Here is a 16163-nt window from a genome sequence, read left to right on the forward strand (position 1 = left end):
TAGCCTCTCTCTACTAATCTATTAGTTAATTTCCTGTTGAATCCCTTTTAATATAATACATAGGCCATGTCAATTTAAGGGTACATTCTCTTCCAACCAGTTGGGCTTCCTTATCCTGAGTGCAGAGCAACAAGTACATTGTTTTATGGCATTTCAATTAACTATACCTCACTGGTTTGCTTTTAAAGTAAGTGATGAAATATATATGACAAAAACATCTTTATATTCAGTTCTTCTGTGCACAAACAGATGTTTATATAGAAAAAAAATCTGTCCTTCACATCAATCAGTGTATTCAGTCATTCATGCTGCACTCTCTTCAATATTAACAGTCTTTCTGAGCAAGCAAAAAGAGGTATTGATTCTTATGAGCATCATCTTATATCTGAGCTACATTTTTTAAAGGGATTTAAATAGTCCATCTCATAAAAGTTAAAGAAAAAAAGATATCTCTATAAAATACTAAAGAGAATAAGGAACACAGGTTCAGAATACTTACCACCAAGACACCAAGGAATAATCGTAATACATACTACAGTGTCACTAGGGACAACCTAAAGACTATGTAAGGAACCACTAGATGACCGGCTATTATTACATTACCATTACCAACTAGTAATGTATTGTCAAGCAATCCGCAATGAAAATCTGCGACCTGGTTTAGCAATGGTATGGAGGCATCATACTATACTATAATAATTTGGCACTGGATGGCATAATTATTCATACACTAACATAGCATTCTTACTTTCTACAAAACCTGCCCCACCATACTGCTGCCCACTTTAAAGTGTTATTCCATTGCAAACATTTATGGCATTACCATAGAAGAAAATAGAGAAGACGCCATACATGATGGCAGCCACCTCAGCATGAGGAATGGGGGTCAGAGTCTGTGCTCATATTATAAATCTGTATGATGAGCCTAACCCATTAACATTGCAGTCATTGAAGTCAGCAAATACCCAAAATACAATGTCTGAGTCTGAGAACCTGTTATACAATACATTGAAGAAGCACCAGGGTATTATTTTGTTAAGGGGGAGGGGTTTATTTGAAGGGGATTCGCAGGTTGCGGTACTCTGCAGCCACTGTCCCTCCTACTAACATCCCAACATTAGTAGTCTCTATTTTTTCCATCACATCTGCCCATAGCAGCCAATCACAGCTCAACTTTCAGCTCTGTAAAATAAAAGAGGGGCTGTGATTGGTTGCTGTGGGCAGTTTTTACCAGTGTATATTTTACACCCTTTGATAAATCTGGGCCCAGATATGATATGAGTTGCTGCCATCCTAATTGTACAGTAAAGACAGTTAACTAGTGCCCAGTTGGCATTAAATAAACCATCCTTGTTATTAAAGGTTATTAAAGATGAATCTAACCTGCTATATCCCTACTTCACTGTAGGCAACTTTCGGTTGCAGTTAGTCTTTAGCTCCTTGGTTCGGTGAGACCGTTAGGAGCATTGGGGCACCGCTAGGAGCACTGCCTGCCCCTATAGCGCTAAACTGCAAGATTGGTGCTATGGAGGAGGGGAGTGCTCTTAACAAGTGCCCCATTACTTCTAACAGACTAATTGCACTAGATTGGCGGATAGGAGGTAGGTAAAACACATACCTTCCTACTCGGCATCTCCTGTGCAGTAGGAATATCAGCAGGTTAGATTCTTCTAATCTGCTAATAGTTTCCCTTTAAATAAATCATGCTGCCCTAGATAGTTTGATAAAGTGTCTATATAAAAAATGAAACGCTGTATATAGCTGACAATGCAGTGTTATAGCAGCATCCTCATTTACTGCACCCTCAGTATGCATGTCGAGTGTTTCCTAAGCCTCTCCTCTCTGTTACTGTTTGGTGATAAAATCTATATCATAAAAATAAAAGTCTGTCTGTCTGTCTGTCCGTCTGTCCCATATAGACTTCCAAACGCCTGAACCGTTTGACCCCAAATTTGGCACACAGATACATTGGGTGCCCGGGAAGGTTTTAGCGAAGGTCCCGTCCCCGCCAGATGTGCAGGAAGGGAGGGGGAGGGGGAAGAGCGGCGCCCCATAGAGATGAATTGGAAAATCTCCACACTGCACACACATAATTAGCTGCAGCTGCCCAGAGAAAATGGCAGTAGAGAGCCCTAGCAACCAATAGGATTACTACTTTCATTTTCACAGGGAGTTGTGGTTGCTAGGGAAGCTGCCTTACAATAAATCCACAGAAATAAATGGATCTATACAGTACATCTATACAGTACATGTATACAGGACCCCCTACTCCATCTATACAGTACATGTATACAGGACCCCCTACTCCATCTATACAGTGCATGTATACAGGACCCCCTACTCCATCTATACAGTACATGTATACAGGACCCCCTACTCCATCTATACAGTACATGTATACAGGACCCCCTACTCCATCTATACAGTACAGGTATACAGGACCCCCTACTCCATCTATGCAGTACATGTATACAGGGCCCCCTACTCCATCTATACAGTACATGTATATACAGGGCCCCCTACTCCATCTATACAGTATATGTGTACAGGACCCCCTACTCCATCTATACAGTACATGTATACAGGGCCCCTACTCCATCTATACAGGTATACAGGACCCCCTACTCCATCTATACCGGTATACAGGACCCCCTACTCCATCTATACAGTACATGTATACAGGACCCCTACTCCATTTATACAGTACATGTATACAGGGCCCCCTACTCCATCTATACAGTACATGTATAAAGAACCCCCTACTCCATCTATACAGTACATGTATACAGGGCCCCCTACTCCATCTATACAGTACATGTATACAGGACCCCCTACTCCATCTATACAGTACATGTATACAGGCCCCCTACTCCATCTATACAGTACATGTATACAGGGCCCCCTACTCCATCTATAGAGTACATGTATACAGGGCCCCCTACTCCATCTATACAGTACATGTATACAGGGCCCCCTACTCCATCTATACAGTACATGTATACAGAACCCCGTACTCCATCTATACAGTACATGTATACAGGACCCCCTACTCCATCTATACAGTACATGTATACAGGACCCCCTACTCCATCTATACAGTACATGTATACAGGACCCCCTACTCCATCTATACAGTACATGTATACAGGGCCCCCTACTCCATCTATACAGTACATGTATACAGGACCCCCTACTCCATCTATACAGTACATGTATACAGGGCCACTTACTCTATCTATACAGTACATGTATACAGAACAATACAGGTATACAGGACCCCCTACTCCTACTATACAGTACATGTATACAGGGCAGTATTACCAGCTGCTGCTACCCTAAGCGCTAAACCTGAGGACACCCCATCCTCACTCACCAATTAGCATCAGGATTGGTAGGTAATAGCTCCAGACATCACATTTAACACCCCCACACCAAGCCTGACCAATACCGCCATACTGTGACTGGATAACACCACCATACCAGACCTGACCAATACCGCCATACTGTGACTGGATAACACTGTCATAACACACCTGACCAATACCACCATACTGTGACTGGATAACACTGCCATACCAGACCTGACCAATACCGCCATGCTGTGACTGGATAACACTGCCATACCAGACCTGACCAATACCGCCATACTGTGTGTCATGTCCGGGGCAGGGAAGAGTGAGCCCTATTCTGAACCCAGACCCCTATCCCTACCTGTTTGGACGACCTGCCCTAAACAGCAGTCGCCAACTGGGCGGCGTTCCCTACACTGGCTAAGTGCAGGAGGGGAGATAAATCAATTACAAGTCTGGAGGAAGCAAGGGCAACAACAACAGGAGAACTACAAGTCCCAGCAGACCTAACCGTTAAGGCTAGACAAAGAAGAAAGATAACACAAATACCAACAAGCCAGGTCAAACCAGGAAGTCACGTCATACACAGAATCACAATCCAGAAGTATCACAAGTCCAAGCCAGAAGTCAAACAGAGAAAGCAGTCCAGGGAAAACAAAGAACAAACCAAACAAGCCGAGTCAGAACCAGGAGGTCACGTCAAATCCAAATCAGAATCCAAAAGGCAAAGTCCACAATATAGATGAAGAGGTCAAACACAGAAAGGAGCACACAATAAACGCACGAGCCAGCCAAAAGACTTGATCACGGGAGAGGCATGGAAGCCTCCACCTGTTTAAATCAGAGCAGGGAGGGAGTAAGGAGGGAGCATCAGCTCTGATTGGACCGGCGTCTCTGTACTCTGACAGGCTGAACAGCATGCCTGTCAAACAGTCCAGACGCCTCCCCACTTTCCAGCTGGTGTGCTGAGAGAACAGTGGAGGCATCAGCAGGTATGTTCATAACAGTACCCCCCCCCCCCCCCTTTTATGAGGGGCCTCAGGACCCTTAAATGGACTGGGCTTGTCCGGATGAGATTCATGAAATTTCTGAATCAATTTGTCTGCATGGATAGATTTAACAGGGACCCATGATCTCTCCCCTGGACCGTACCCTCTCCAGTGAACCAAGTACTGCCAAGAATTTCTGACTTTGCGAATATCTAAAATTCTAGAAACCTCATACTCAAGTTCACCTTGAATCTCCACAGGAGCAGGAGGTTTCTTGGACACGGAAAGAGAAGGAACATATTTTTTTAACAAAGACCTATGAAATGCATTGTGAATCCTGAACGAGTCAGGCATTTTCAGATGATAGGATACTGGGTTTATTCTTTCCACAATGACATACGGACCAATAAAACGAGGTGCCAGTTTCCCAGATGGTACTTTAAGATGGAGATTACGAGTGGACAACCAAACCTTCTCCCCCACTTCAAAAGCGTAACCACATAAACATCAGCAGGTATGTTCATAACACTGTGACTGGATAACACCACCACACCAGACCTGACCAATACCGCCATACTGTGACTGGATAACACTGTCATAACACACCTGACCAATACCACCATACTGTGACTGGATAACATCGCCATACCAGACCTGACCAATACCGCCATACTGTGACTGGATAACACTGCCACACCAGACCTGACCAATGCCACCATACTGTGACTGGATAACACCGCCATACCAGACCTGACCAATACCGCCATACTGTGACTGGGTAACACCTCCATACCAGACCTGACCAATACCACCATACTGTGACTGGATAACACCGCCACACCAGACCTGACCAATACCACCATACTGTGACTGAATAACAACACTATACCAGACCTGTCCAATTCCACCATACTGTGACTGGGTAACACCTACATACCAGACCTGACCAATGACGCCACACTGTGACTGGATAACACTGCCACACCAGACCTGACCAATACCAGCACATTGTGACTGGGTAACACTGCCATACCAGACCTGACCAATACCGCCATACTGTGACTGGATAACACTGCCACACCAGACCTGACCAATGCCACCATACTGTGACTGGATAACACCGCCATACCAGACCTGACCAATACCGCCATACTGTGACTGGGTAACACCTCCATACCAGACCTGACCAATACCACCATACTGTGACTGGATAACACCGCCACACCAGACCTGACCAATACCACCATACTGTGACTGAATAACAACACTATACCAGACCTGTCCAATTCCACCATACTGTGACTGGGTAACACCTACATACCAGACCTGACCAATGACGCCACACTGTGACTGGATAACACTGCCACACCAGACCTGACCAATACCGGCACACTGTGACTGGGTAACACCTCCATACCAGACCTGACCAATGCCACCATACTGTGACTGGATAACACTGCCACACCAGACCTGACCAATACTACCATACTGTGACTGGATAACACTGCCATACCAGACCTGACCAATACCGCCACACTGTGACTGGATAACACTGCCATACCAGACCTGACCAATACCACCATACTGTGACTGGATAACACCGCCACACCAGACCTGACCAATACCACCATACTGTGACTGGATAACAACACTATACCAGACCTGTCCAATTCCACCATACTGTGACTGGGTAACACCTACATACCAGACCTGACCAATGACGCCACACTGTGACTGGATAACACTGCCACACCAGACCTGACCAATACCAGCACATTGTGACTGGGTAACACTGCCATACCAGACCTGACCAATACCGCCATACTGTGACTGGATAACACTGCCACACCAGACCTGACCAATGCCACCATACTGTGACTGGATAACACCGCCATACCAGACCTGACCAATACCGCCATACTGTGACTGGGTAACACCTCCATACCAGACCTGACCAATACCACCATACTGTGACTGGATAACACCGCCACACCAGACCTGACCAATACCACCATACTGTGACTGAATAACAACACTATACCAGACCTGTCCAATTCCACCATACTGTGACTGGGTAACACCTACATACCAGACCTGACCAATGACGCCACACTGTGACTGGATAACACTGCCACACCAGACCTGACCAATACCGGCACACTGTGACTGGGTAACACCTCCATACCAGACCTGACCAATACCGGCACACTGTGACTGGATAACACTGCCATACCAGACCTGACCAATACCGCCACACTGTGACTGGATAATACTGCCATACCAGACCCGACCAATACCACCATACTGTGACTGGATAACACCGCCACACCACACCTGACCAGTACTGCGACACTGTGACTGGATAACACTGCCATACCAGACCTGACCAATACTGCCATACTGTGACTGGATAACACTGCCATACGAGACCTGACCAATACCACCATACTGTGACTGGATAACACTGCCACAGCACCTCCACCAACTCTATACTACAGGTATACAGAACCCCAAACTATACACTACAGGTATTCAGGACCCCAAAACTATACACTACAGGTATACAGGAACTCCACCAACTATATACTACAGGTATACAGGACCCTCAAACTATACACTACAGGTATACAGGACCCCCGAACTATATACTTCAGGTATACAAGACCTCCACCAACTCTATACTACAGGTATACAGCACCTCCACCAACTCTATACTACAGGTATACAGGACCCCCTATACACACTAACACTTTATACCCGGGCAGCGCCGGGTACATTTTCTGGTTATATATAAAAATTAAAAGTGTATATCCCTTCCCCAAATCACTTCTATTTCTATCACATGTACATGTTGTACATGTACTACCTGTATAAACCTCCTAGAATGGAGAACAAACCATGTATGAGTTAATAATTCTTTTGACGCAGGTGTCCTATTTTCTTGTAAAACATTCCATATTTATGTATCATTACATTCTGGGGGCAGGTTCACAGTCACATCCATTTATGGAATTTTTTTTAAATAAAAGGTAATTAACACTTAAAAAGTGCCAGGAGTGCTTTACGCATCTTGAAGTAGCCGCGGAAAGACTTTGAAGAGCTTTTGATGTTTTAGTATGGGAGTAACTATTACACTGATTGGAAATAGAATAAAAATAAAAAAGTGCTTCAAATCAGGCCACAACAGAACATTTGTTTTTTAAAACCCTAATACACATATACAGTATATGTCAACCTATTGATTATTTTATGAATTACAGTATGGATTAGGCCTATAGAAGTTTGCTTAAAAGGTATTTAAAATGGTTATCCAGTATTTGAAAAGGCTTGTATGTGGTATTACAATTCAGCTCCATTCACTTCAATAGAACTGACCTGCAAAACCACATCCAACCTGAGGATAGGAAAGGTGCTGTTTCTGAAGGAAAGTGGCCACATTTTTCCCCTTTAAAGGGGTTATCTAGCGCTACAAAAACAAAGCCACTTTCCCCCTACTGTTGTCTCCAGTTTGGGTGGGGGTTTGAAACTCAGTTCCCCTGAAGTAAATGGAGCTTAATTGCAAACCTCACCTGAACTGGAGACAACAGTAGGGGGAAAAGTAGCCATGTTTTTGTAGTGCTGGATAACCCCTTTAACTGGTAAAAAGCTGTGAGATGTTTAACCCTTAGAAGACTAGGCCAGTTTTCATTTTTGCACTTTAGTTTTTTCCTTCTCGTGCTTAAAAGGTCACATGAGCCCTTATTTGTTGCTCCATTAATTGTACTTTGCAATGCCAGGCTTACTTTTTGCAGTGAAACCAGAAAAAAATTATATGTGTGGTGAAATTGAAAATAAAATGCTTTTTTTTTTAAAATTTGGGGGGGGTTTGTGTTTACACCGTTTGCCTTAGGGTAAAAATGATATGTTATACATGTTCCTCAAGTTGACACGATAACAACGATATGTAAATTTTATTTGATGGTCTTTAAAAAATTAAAAACTTTTAAAACAAATAAATGTTCATTGAAAGTGCTCTATCACCATGCTTAGGCTATGTTCACACAAAAATGGCCATGATTATTACGGAAATATACGTTACCTCTCTCTATGGGATCGCGGCCGGAGCGTATACTATGTGGGATCCCCAGCGGAGCCGGAAACAACTGACATGTCAGTTTTCTGTGGCCACTATTCAGTGAATATCAGCCGTGCACACTATGGAGCGAGCTGCTCTGGCCGCTCGCTCCATAGTGTGCTGTGCGGAGTTCTGATGCGGGCGCACACGGATGCGACCGCATTAGAACTCTGTGGCCCAAAAGATCATCTGGCCGGTACTGCAGTACCGGCCGTTATGATCTTTTCAGAGACCGCCCGTTCCGTGACCCGGACGGTCTTATACTGCGTCTGAACATAGCCGTATAACGCTTTTATTTTTTGGTCTATGGGTTCTATGTGGGGTGTCATTTTTTGCTGTAAACTGACTGATCAGCACTAAGTCCGTTAGGCAATACTTCCACACTACCCGTTTCCACCAAATTCGGTCTTAGTCACAATACAAACAAGAGTGTGGATATAAAAAATTGTTTTCTCACCATTTTGCTCATCTCATTATTGCAGTTTTCCTGACATCGGGCGAATAATAACTCATGGGGCATTTATCCACCATATGTTCATTTATTACTTACAAAAAAGATCCAGCGTACAAAAAGGCTTACAGCTGATGGTTTCCACTCTCAGACTCCCAGGCACGCCGCACTGCCGCGAATGTTTTGGAGGGTCATAGCTCCTCCTTCCTCATGCGCATGACAGCAAAATGGTAAGATATTTTCTATATCCGCACTCTTGTTTGTATTGTGTCTGTTCTTTCTATTGGTACCTTGATTGCGTATAAGCGACTTTTTGATCACTTTTTATTACAATTTTTCTGTAATATTGATCTCTCATTGATCTTTTATTATCTATGCAGTATATATATATATATATATATATATATACTGCATAGATCAATGAGATAGGTGATCTATTGCTCTGGCCTGCTGCAGCCAGGAACAATAGATTCCCAAGCCATTACGGCACAGACCCCCCAGCCGGAAAAGATGGAGGGACCCCTCCTCTGCGATCGCCATCACTCCTCCGCGACACGATCGTGGAGGAGTGGTCCCTCCATCTTGTCCGGCCAGAAGTCTGCACCTTAAATGGGTAATTAGCAGGCATGGCGATTGGACTGTGCTCGCTAATTGCCGCGGTCCCGGGCTGCAGGTAGCAGCCGGCATCGTGGTGGTTCAGAGCCGGGTCACCACGCGGCCCCCTCTGAATTCCCCTAGCGGCACCAGGGTGTGTATTTGCGCCCTGGATCGTCTAGGGGTTAAAAGTAGGCCATATGCAGACACACAAACACACATTCAGTAATAGCAAAATAATACAGTAAAATAGGTGTATTACAGGCGTATTACAGGCATATAACAAGGTATGAATAGACGTCTCTTTTTTTTTTCCATAGACTTTAATGAAGCACATTATTAGATCCAAAATATGGATCCAAAAGATGGTTTGGAGATCAAACATGGCTTCTCTACACAGCTTCAACTACTAGTTCCGTGTATCTCCCTTTCCCTGGGTCCTAGAGATGCAGGAGGGAGTCCGGCTTAGCCCAGTGATCCAGAAAATGTAAGTTATGTGGCCAGGATGCACAGTAACTCCATAATTTGTTATGGATTCATGGCTTTTAGGCTCCTGGTCGTCTACATATTTTCTCTGAGCCAACACCATGTGGCTTGGGAAATCTGGCTATTGGGACCTTTATGCCTGCCGGATTATGAGGGGTGGGAAATTTCACACTTAGGGGCTGTGAGGGCTCTGGACAACTGGGCCACCTGTGGCATTTGCTTATGGATGCGTTATAGATGCATTTATGCAAATTGTGGACCAAAAATTGCGGACATAATATATGATCTTCAAAAACAGGGATTTATAAATTTAGTGTGCAGAAGGTCAAGTAGCAGTTTGAGGGTTTTTCAGCATTTCTACCTAGTAACATGTGCCAAAATTTGGTGCATTTTTACAGCACATTAAGCCATATCCTTTCCGTAAGCCGTACCTTTTCACTGACAAAGACACAAAAATGTCCAAAAGGTGTAAGTCACATAAGTCATTGTCAGATTCTTGCTCATCTTCGGACGCACGGCCGAATCGCTGCCGCCGCCCCCCCCCTCCGCCGCGTCATCAGCCGCTCAGCCGTGATTGGCTGAGCATAACTGTGCTCAACCAATCGTGGCTGAGCACAGTTATGACGCGTCAGAGGGGGGCGGCGGCAGCAATTCGGCCGTGCGTCCGAAGATGACTTTTGGCACAAGATGGGGGACGGCCTCGACACGGATCAGGTAATGTATAATGCACCACACACTTCCGGGTACACGGGTGGGGGTGGTGGGACACGGGGAAGGGGGCGATTCACAGACATAACATACATTACAAAGTTGTATAACTTTGTAATGTGTGTTATTCTGTGAATATTTTTTTAGCTCCGCACTACCCCTTTAACTTTAACAGTTTTACAGGCAAGCGGCTGGTAAATGAAAATCTTGTTATAATTTATTTTCATGTCAAAAGTTACAAATATTAAACACAATTTGTTACAATTTTCATCACTCAAATAGTTAAAAACATTTAATAAAGCCATTATTGCAGATTCAATTAGAAAATTGTTTTCCACAGCTATGTCCACAAAATAACTATAATTGCGGCCAAAATCTGGAGCGTATTATGTGAGCTTTGAAGTTTGGCTCTCATGAAAGCCTCTTTACCAGGTGCATATTTACTGTAATGCAATCAGGACAGTGACTTTAACTACTTTATATCTTCATGTGTAATACGTTTGCTTTGATGTTCTTGGATATTATGGGTGATAGGGTATTTTTTGTAAGCAAGTAAACAAGCATTTCACAACTCCATCGCATATGCAGCCAAAACTGCTACTAGGAAAACAAGAGTAATATTTTTTTTTACAGTAGTATGAATTCTGATTGCATAATTTAATACACATGTAAACCAAACTCTACCTATTTTATAGAATTCTATAATGGCACATATGGATAGGTTTCTCAACAGTGTGCTAAGGGTGCATGGTTTTAACATTGATGCCCGGATGTCCGGGTCAAATTAGTGCAATGTTCCTCCCAGCCTTTTTAGAGCCATATTGCTTTTATTTTTCCACCTACAGGGCTGGCGGTCGTGTAATTTTTTGCACCATGATTTAGTTTTTATTGGATTCATATTGGTGTAAGAGAAAATTTTTGATCGCTTTTTACTTTTTTTTCTAATATATAATTTTTAAAAATCAGCAATCACTGTTTATTTTTTTATTTTTTTTTCGCTTATGCCGTTCACCGCGCAGGAACAATAATGTTATAGTTTAATAGAGCAGACAATTCCGCATGCTACAATACATAATTTGTTTATTTATTTTACATATTTTGATTTTTATAATGGGCAAGGGGGTATTTTAAACTTTTATTGAGGGCGGGGGGTATATATGTTTTTTTTTTTTTAAATACTTTCAAAAACTTTTTTATTACACATTAAAAAAAACACTTATTTTACTGTAAAACATGCAATCAATAGATTGCATATACTGATCTATGCTATGCCGTAGCATAGCATAGCATAGCATAGATCAGTGTTATCGGCGATCTATGGATAGAGCCTGCCTGAGAGCAGACTCTATACACAGAACACCGTTCCGAGCATCAGTACAATCGATCCGAGCGTTGGTAGAGCATGACTGCGGAGGTCCCGGTCAGTCAGTGAAAGGTGCTTAACCTGTCAGTGACTTCCTGAAATGCTGCGATTGCTGTGCATTGCGGCATTTAAGGGGTTAAGGACAGGCAGCTGCGGGATCCTCTGCTTCCAATACACTGATGTGTGTGGGACCGCTTAAACTGCAGTGGTCCTGCACACATCAAACCCTTCTGACAGTCAGAAATGTATATATATGATCATGCTGCACGGGGTATGTGCAGCAGGAACGTATATATACGTATTGCTGACATGAAGCGGTTAACAAAATGTGCCTATATGGATTTGGCCCATTTGGGCTTTATTGGGATGGTGGGCTTTGAAAGCTCAAAAGTTTCTCCACACTTAATTGAAATATTTTTTTTTAATAATAATTTTCCTATGATACATATGGATTTATGGATTTTTTATATTAGTAATTATCATTTGTATTATTGTGGGGGGAAAAGGTTAAATAATATGAATATGTTTTTCCCCTTTCGTGTTGCACAAAGTGTCGCTAAAAAATTTTTTTAATTACTTAGGGACTGCTCAAAGGCTGTAAGCATTTTGGCAGTTCACAGCTAACTCTGCTAGGATGTTCCTGAATAAATTTGCAGAGGTTGTAATGCCACAGAGATTGTGCCACTGCAAGAGATGGTGCCACTGCTGGCTGGCAACGACAACCAGGAGCTCCCGAGAGAAGGCAATCACCAACGCCGATTTGCTAGCCAACACCATGTGGCTTGGGGAATCTGGCTATCAGGGCCTTGATGCCTGTCAGACTATGAGGGGTGGGAGATTTTACACGTAGGGTCCTATTATACAGACCTATGAAGGCCCAATCAATATTGTAAATGAGCACCGATCTACTACATCCTGGGCCTAAATCAGAAGGGGGGGAGAAGGGGGGGGGGAATTCCCTGCACACCCCAAAGCTACTGATCAGTGTACAATCTACACTGATCAGCCGCTAGAGGACAGTAGAACGAAGCTGCCGAAGATTAATGACGGAGAGAAGAGGACAATGTGGGACCGCCGGATCTTTGCTCCAGACGTCTGGATCAGAAGAGTATAGTGCACCTACACCACACACTTGTTCTGCACCCCTCAGCTACCTAGCTGAGGGGTGCAGAACCAGGTAAAACTTTTTTTTTTTACACATTTATCGCTGTGATCCCGGCCGGCCAATCACGGCAATAGGGGGGGGTGGCACCATGGTCACCTTCACACAGGACATTAATGGCGATTAGTGCTGTCTCTGCCTAGATGGCCTGCTATACATTATAGCAGCCATCATTACCCAATCACTGTGTGTGTACACACAGCGATCAGGTAAACCGTAGGCGTTAATGTACGCTAATTTGTGTTAAGGCACGCGCTGTGGGGGTGTACATTTATGCTCGCGGTCGTTAAGGGGTTGAAGCATATCTAATAAAATATTGTATTAATGTTACATGCTGCAGTAATATATAAAGAAGAAGTCCAGCAAAAATCTTTATTAAAGTATTGTATTGCCCCACAAATTACCAATATACACTTATTACAGGAAATGCTTATGAAGTGCTTTTTCCCATGCACTTAATACTGCATCAAGGCTTCACTTACTGGATAAAGTGGTGATGTCACGCCCGGACTCCCAAAGCTGTGCGGGCTGTGGCTGTTGGAGATCATGATGGCAGAGGGACATGAAGGGACACAGGGCACTGGAGGGACACTGAGCATCCCTCTGCCATAATTCTCTCCAGCAGCCACAGCCCGCACAGCTCTGGGAGTCGGGTCGTGACATCACCATTTTATCCAGGAAGTGAAGCCTTGATGCAGTAGTAAGTGCAGGGGAAAAAAGCACTTTTATGAATGTAACCTGTGTCACTTTATTCATTAATGTAACAAGGGGTGTGGTGAGCATTTGGACCCCACAGGTGCTTCACAGATTTTCAGAACAATGTGGCATGAAAAAGGAAAAATTTATTTTTTTACACTAAAACGTTGTTCTAGCTTTCAATTTTTCATTTTTACAAGGGGATAAAAGAAAAAAAAACACCAAACGTGTAGCGCAGTTTCTACCGAGTACGGAAATACCCCACATGTGGATATAAAGTGCCAAGCGGGCGCAGCACAAGCCTCCAAAGGGAAGGAGCGCCAATTGGCCTTTGGAAGCTGAATTTCACTGGAATAGATTTCAAGGGCCATGTCGCATTTACAAAGCCGCCATACAGCCAAAACAGTGGAAACCTCCCACAAGGGATGCCAATCTGGAAACTACACTCCTCAAGGAATCTAACAAGGGGTGCAATGAGCATATGGACCCCACTGGTGATGGGCACAAATGTGGAACAATGTGACGTGAAAGGGAAAATTTTCATTTTTTTCACTTTCACGGCACAAATGTGCCCATCATCAAGGGGTCCATATCTTCACTGCACCCCTTGTTAGATTCCTTGAGAGGTGTAGTTTCCATAATGGGGTCACTTGTGGGGGGTTTTCACTGTCTTGGCAGCACGAGGGCCCTGTAAATGCGACATGGCGTTCATCATCCATTCTGGCCAAATCCAGCCTCCAAAATCCAAATGGCGCTCCTTCCCTTCGGAGGCTTGTCCAGCGCCCACCTGGCGCTTTATGTCCACATGTGGGGTATTTTCGGACTCGGGGGAAATTGCTCTACACATCATGTGTGTTTTTTTCTCTTTTAACCTCTTGTGAAAATGAAAAATGTAAGGCTAAACCAACATTGTAGTGTAAAAAATTTAATATTTTATTTTCACGCCATATTGTTCCACATTTGTGCCCGTCACCAGTGGGGTCCATATGCTTACTACACCCCTTGTTACATTCCCTGAGGGGTGTAGTTTCCATAATAGGGTCACTTGCTCTTCACATTTTGTGTTTTTTTTTTTTTTTAACCCCTTGTGAAAATGAAAAATTCAAGGCTAGACTAACATGTTAAATATAATATTTCATTTTCACGCCACATTCTTCCACATTTGTGCCCATCACCAGTGGGGTCCCTTGTTAGATTACTTATGAGGTGTAGTTTCTAGAATGGAGTCACTTGTGGGGGGTTTCTACTGTCCTGGCACCACAGAGGTTTGTAATTGCATCATGGCATCTAATGGGAATGGTGGCCATACCTATTTAGCTGGGGAAAAGGGACAATTTTCAATTTATTTGAGGGTATTACACCAATTATTAGTTTCTAAGATTGAAAAGGACAGGAGTCCATCAAATTCAACCTGTGTTGATCCAGAGGAAGGCAAAAAACCCTTGTGAGTCAGATGACAGTAGCCTCATCACAGGGAAAAAATTCCTTCCCGACTCCATAATGGCAATCAGAATAATCCCCAGATCAACGTGACCCCTGAAAAGCTACAGGAGTTCGGGCAGCGAGGGACCGGAAGAGGGGGTGTTGGTATAAAAGTTTTCCCCGTACCGGTGGTAACCTTTATCCAGCAGTGGGAAGATCAGTTCCCAAACAATCTTCCCACTAACTCCGAGGATGGGTGGGCATCTAGGGGCTGGATTTGGGTGTCCCTTCCTTCATACACTTCAAGGGTATGTGCACACTGTTGAATGGTGACAGATAACCCTTTGCGTATTCCGCAGCTGGCACCCGCTGGTGGGCTGATGCGGGTGCACGGGTCTCCGCACGTGTATAGACTTCTATGCACGGGCGGACTCCGCCCTTAGTCCAAAGAATGAACTTGTTCATTCTTTGGGCGGACAACGGAATCCGCCAGTGCATAGAATGAAGTCTATGACATGCGCGGAGACGCCCGCGCCCGCATCAGTCCGCTGGCGGGTGCCAGCTGCGGAATGCACAAAGGGTTATCCTTCACCATTCCGCAGTGTGCACGTACCCTAAATCTGTAAGTGTACCCTGAGGTACTCTCTCAGAGTTTGTAGAATTTCACGCCATACCGTGATCTCTAGTTGGGAAGGTACTGGCGGAAAAGACGTGTCTGGGGGGCAGCATACGCTACGCTACCCCCAGAGACATCACTGGTTGATGATGAGGAACAATTAAGGAAATAAGGATCCCCCCATTCATCCTCACTGGCTGTTTTGATGTCGG

General features: G+C 44.0%; 1 long non-coding RNA gene across 1 annotated transcript in view; it reads left to right on the forward strand.

Moving 5' to 3' along the window:
• Positions 1-4585: 4585 nt before the first annotated feature.
• LOC138794953 (uncharacterized) overlaps positions 4586-16163 on the forward strand; it is a 42278-nt gene continuing 30700 nt past the window's right edge. Inside the window, exons 1-3 of the long non-coding RNA XR_011363540.1 lie at positions 4586-4853; positions 8936-9134; positions 9819-9985. This is a non-coding gene — a long non-coding RNA (uncharacterized lncRNA). The remainder of the gene's footprint in view (positions 4854-8935; positions 9135-9818; positions 9986-16163) is intronic.

The sequence above is a fragment of the Dendropsophus ebraccatus genome, chromosome 6 (genome assembly GCF_027789765.1).
Source record: "Dendropsophus ebraccatus isolate aDenEbr1 chromosome 6, aDenEbr1.pat, whole genome shotgun sequence".
In the NCBI taxonomy this organism is placed as follows: Eukaryota; Metazoa; Chordata; class Amphibia; order Anura; family Hylidae; genus Dendropsophus; species Dendropsophus ebraccatus.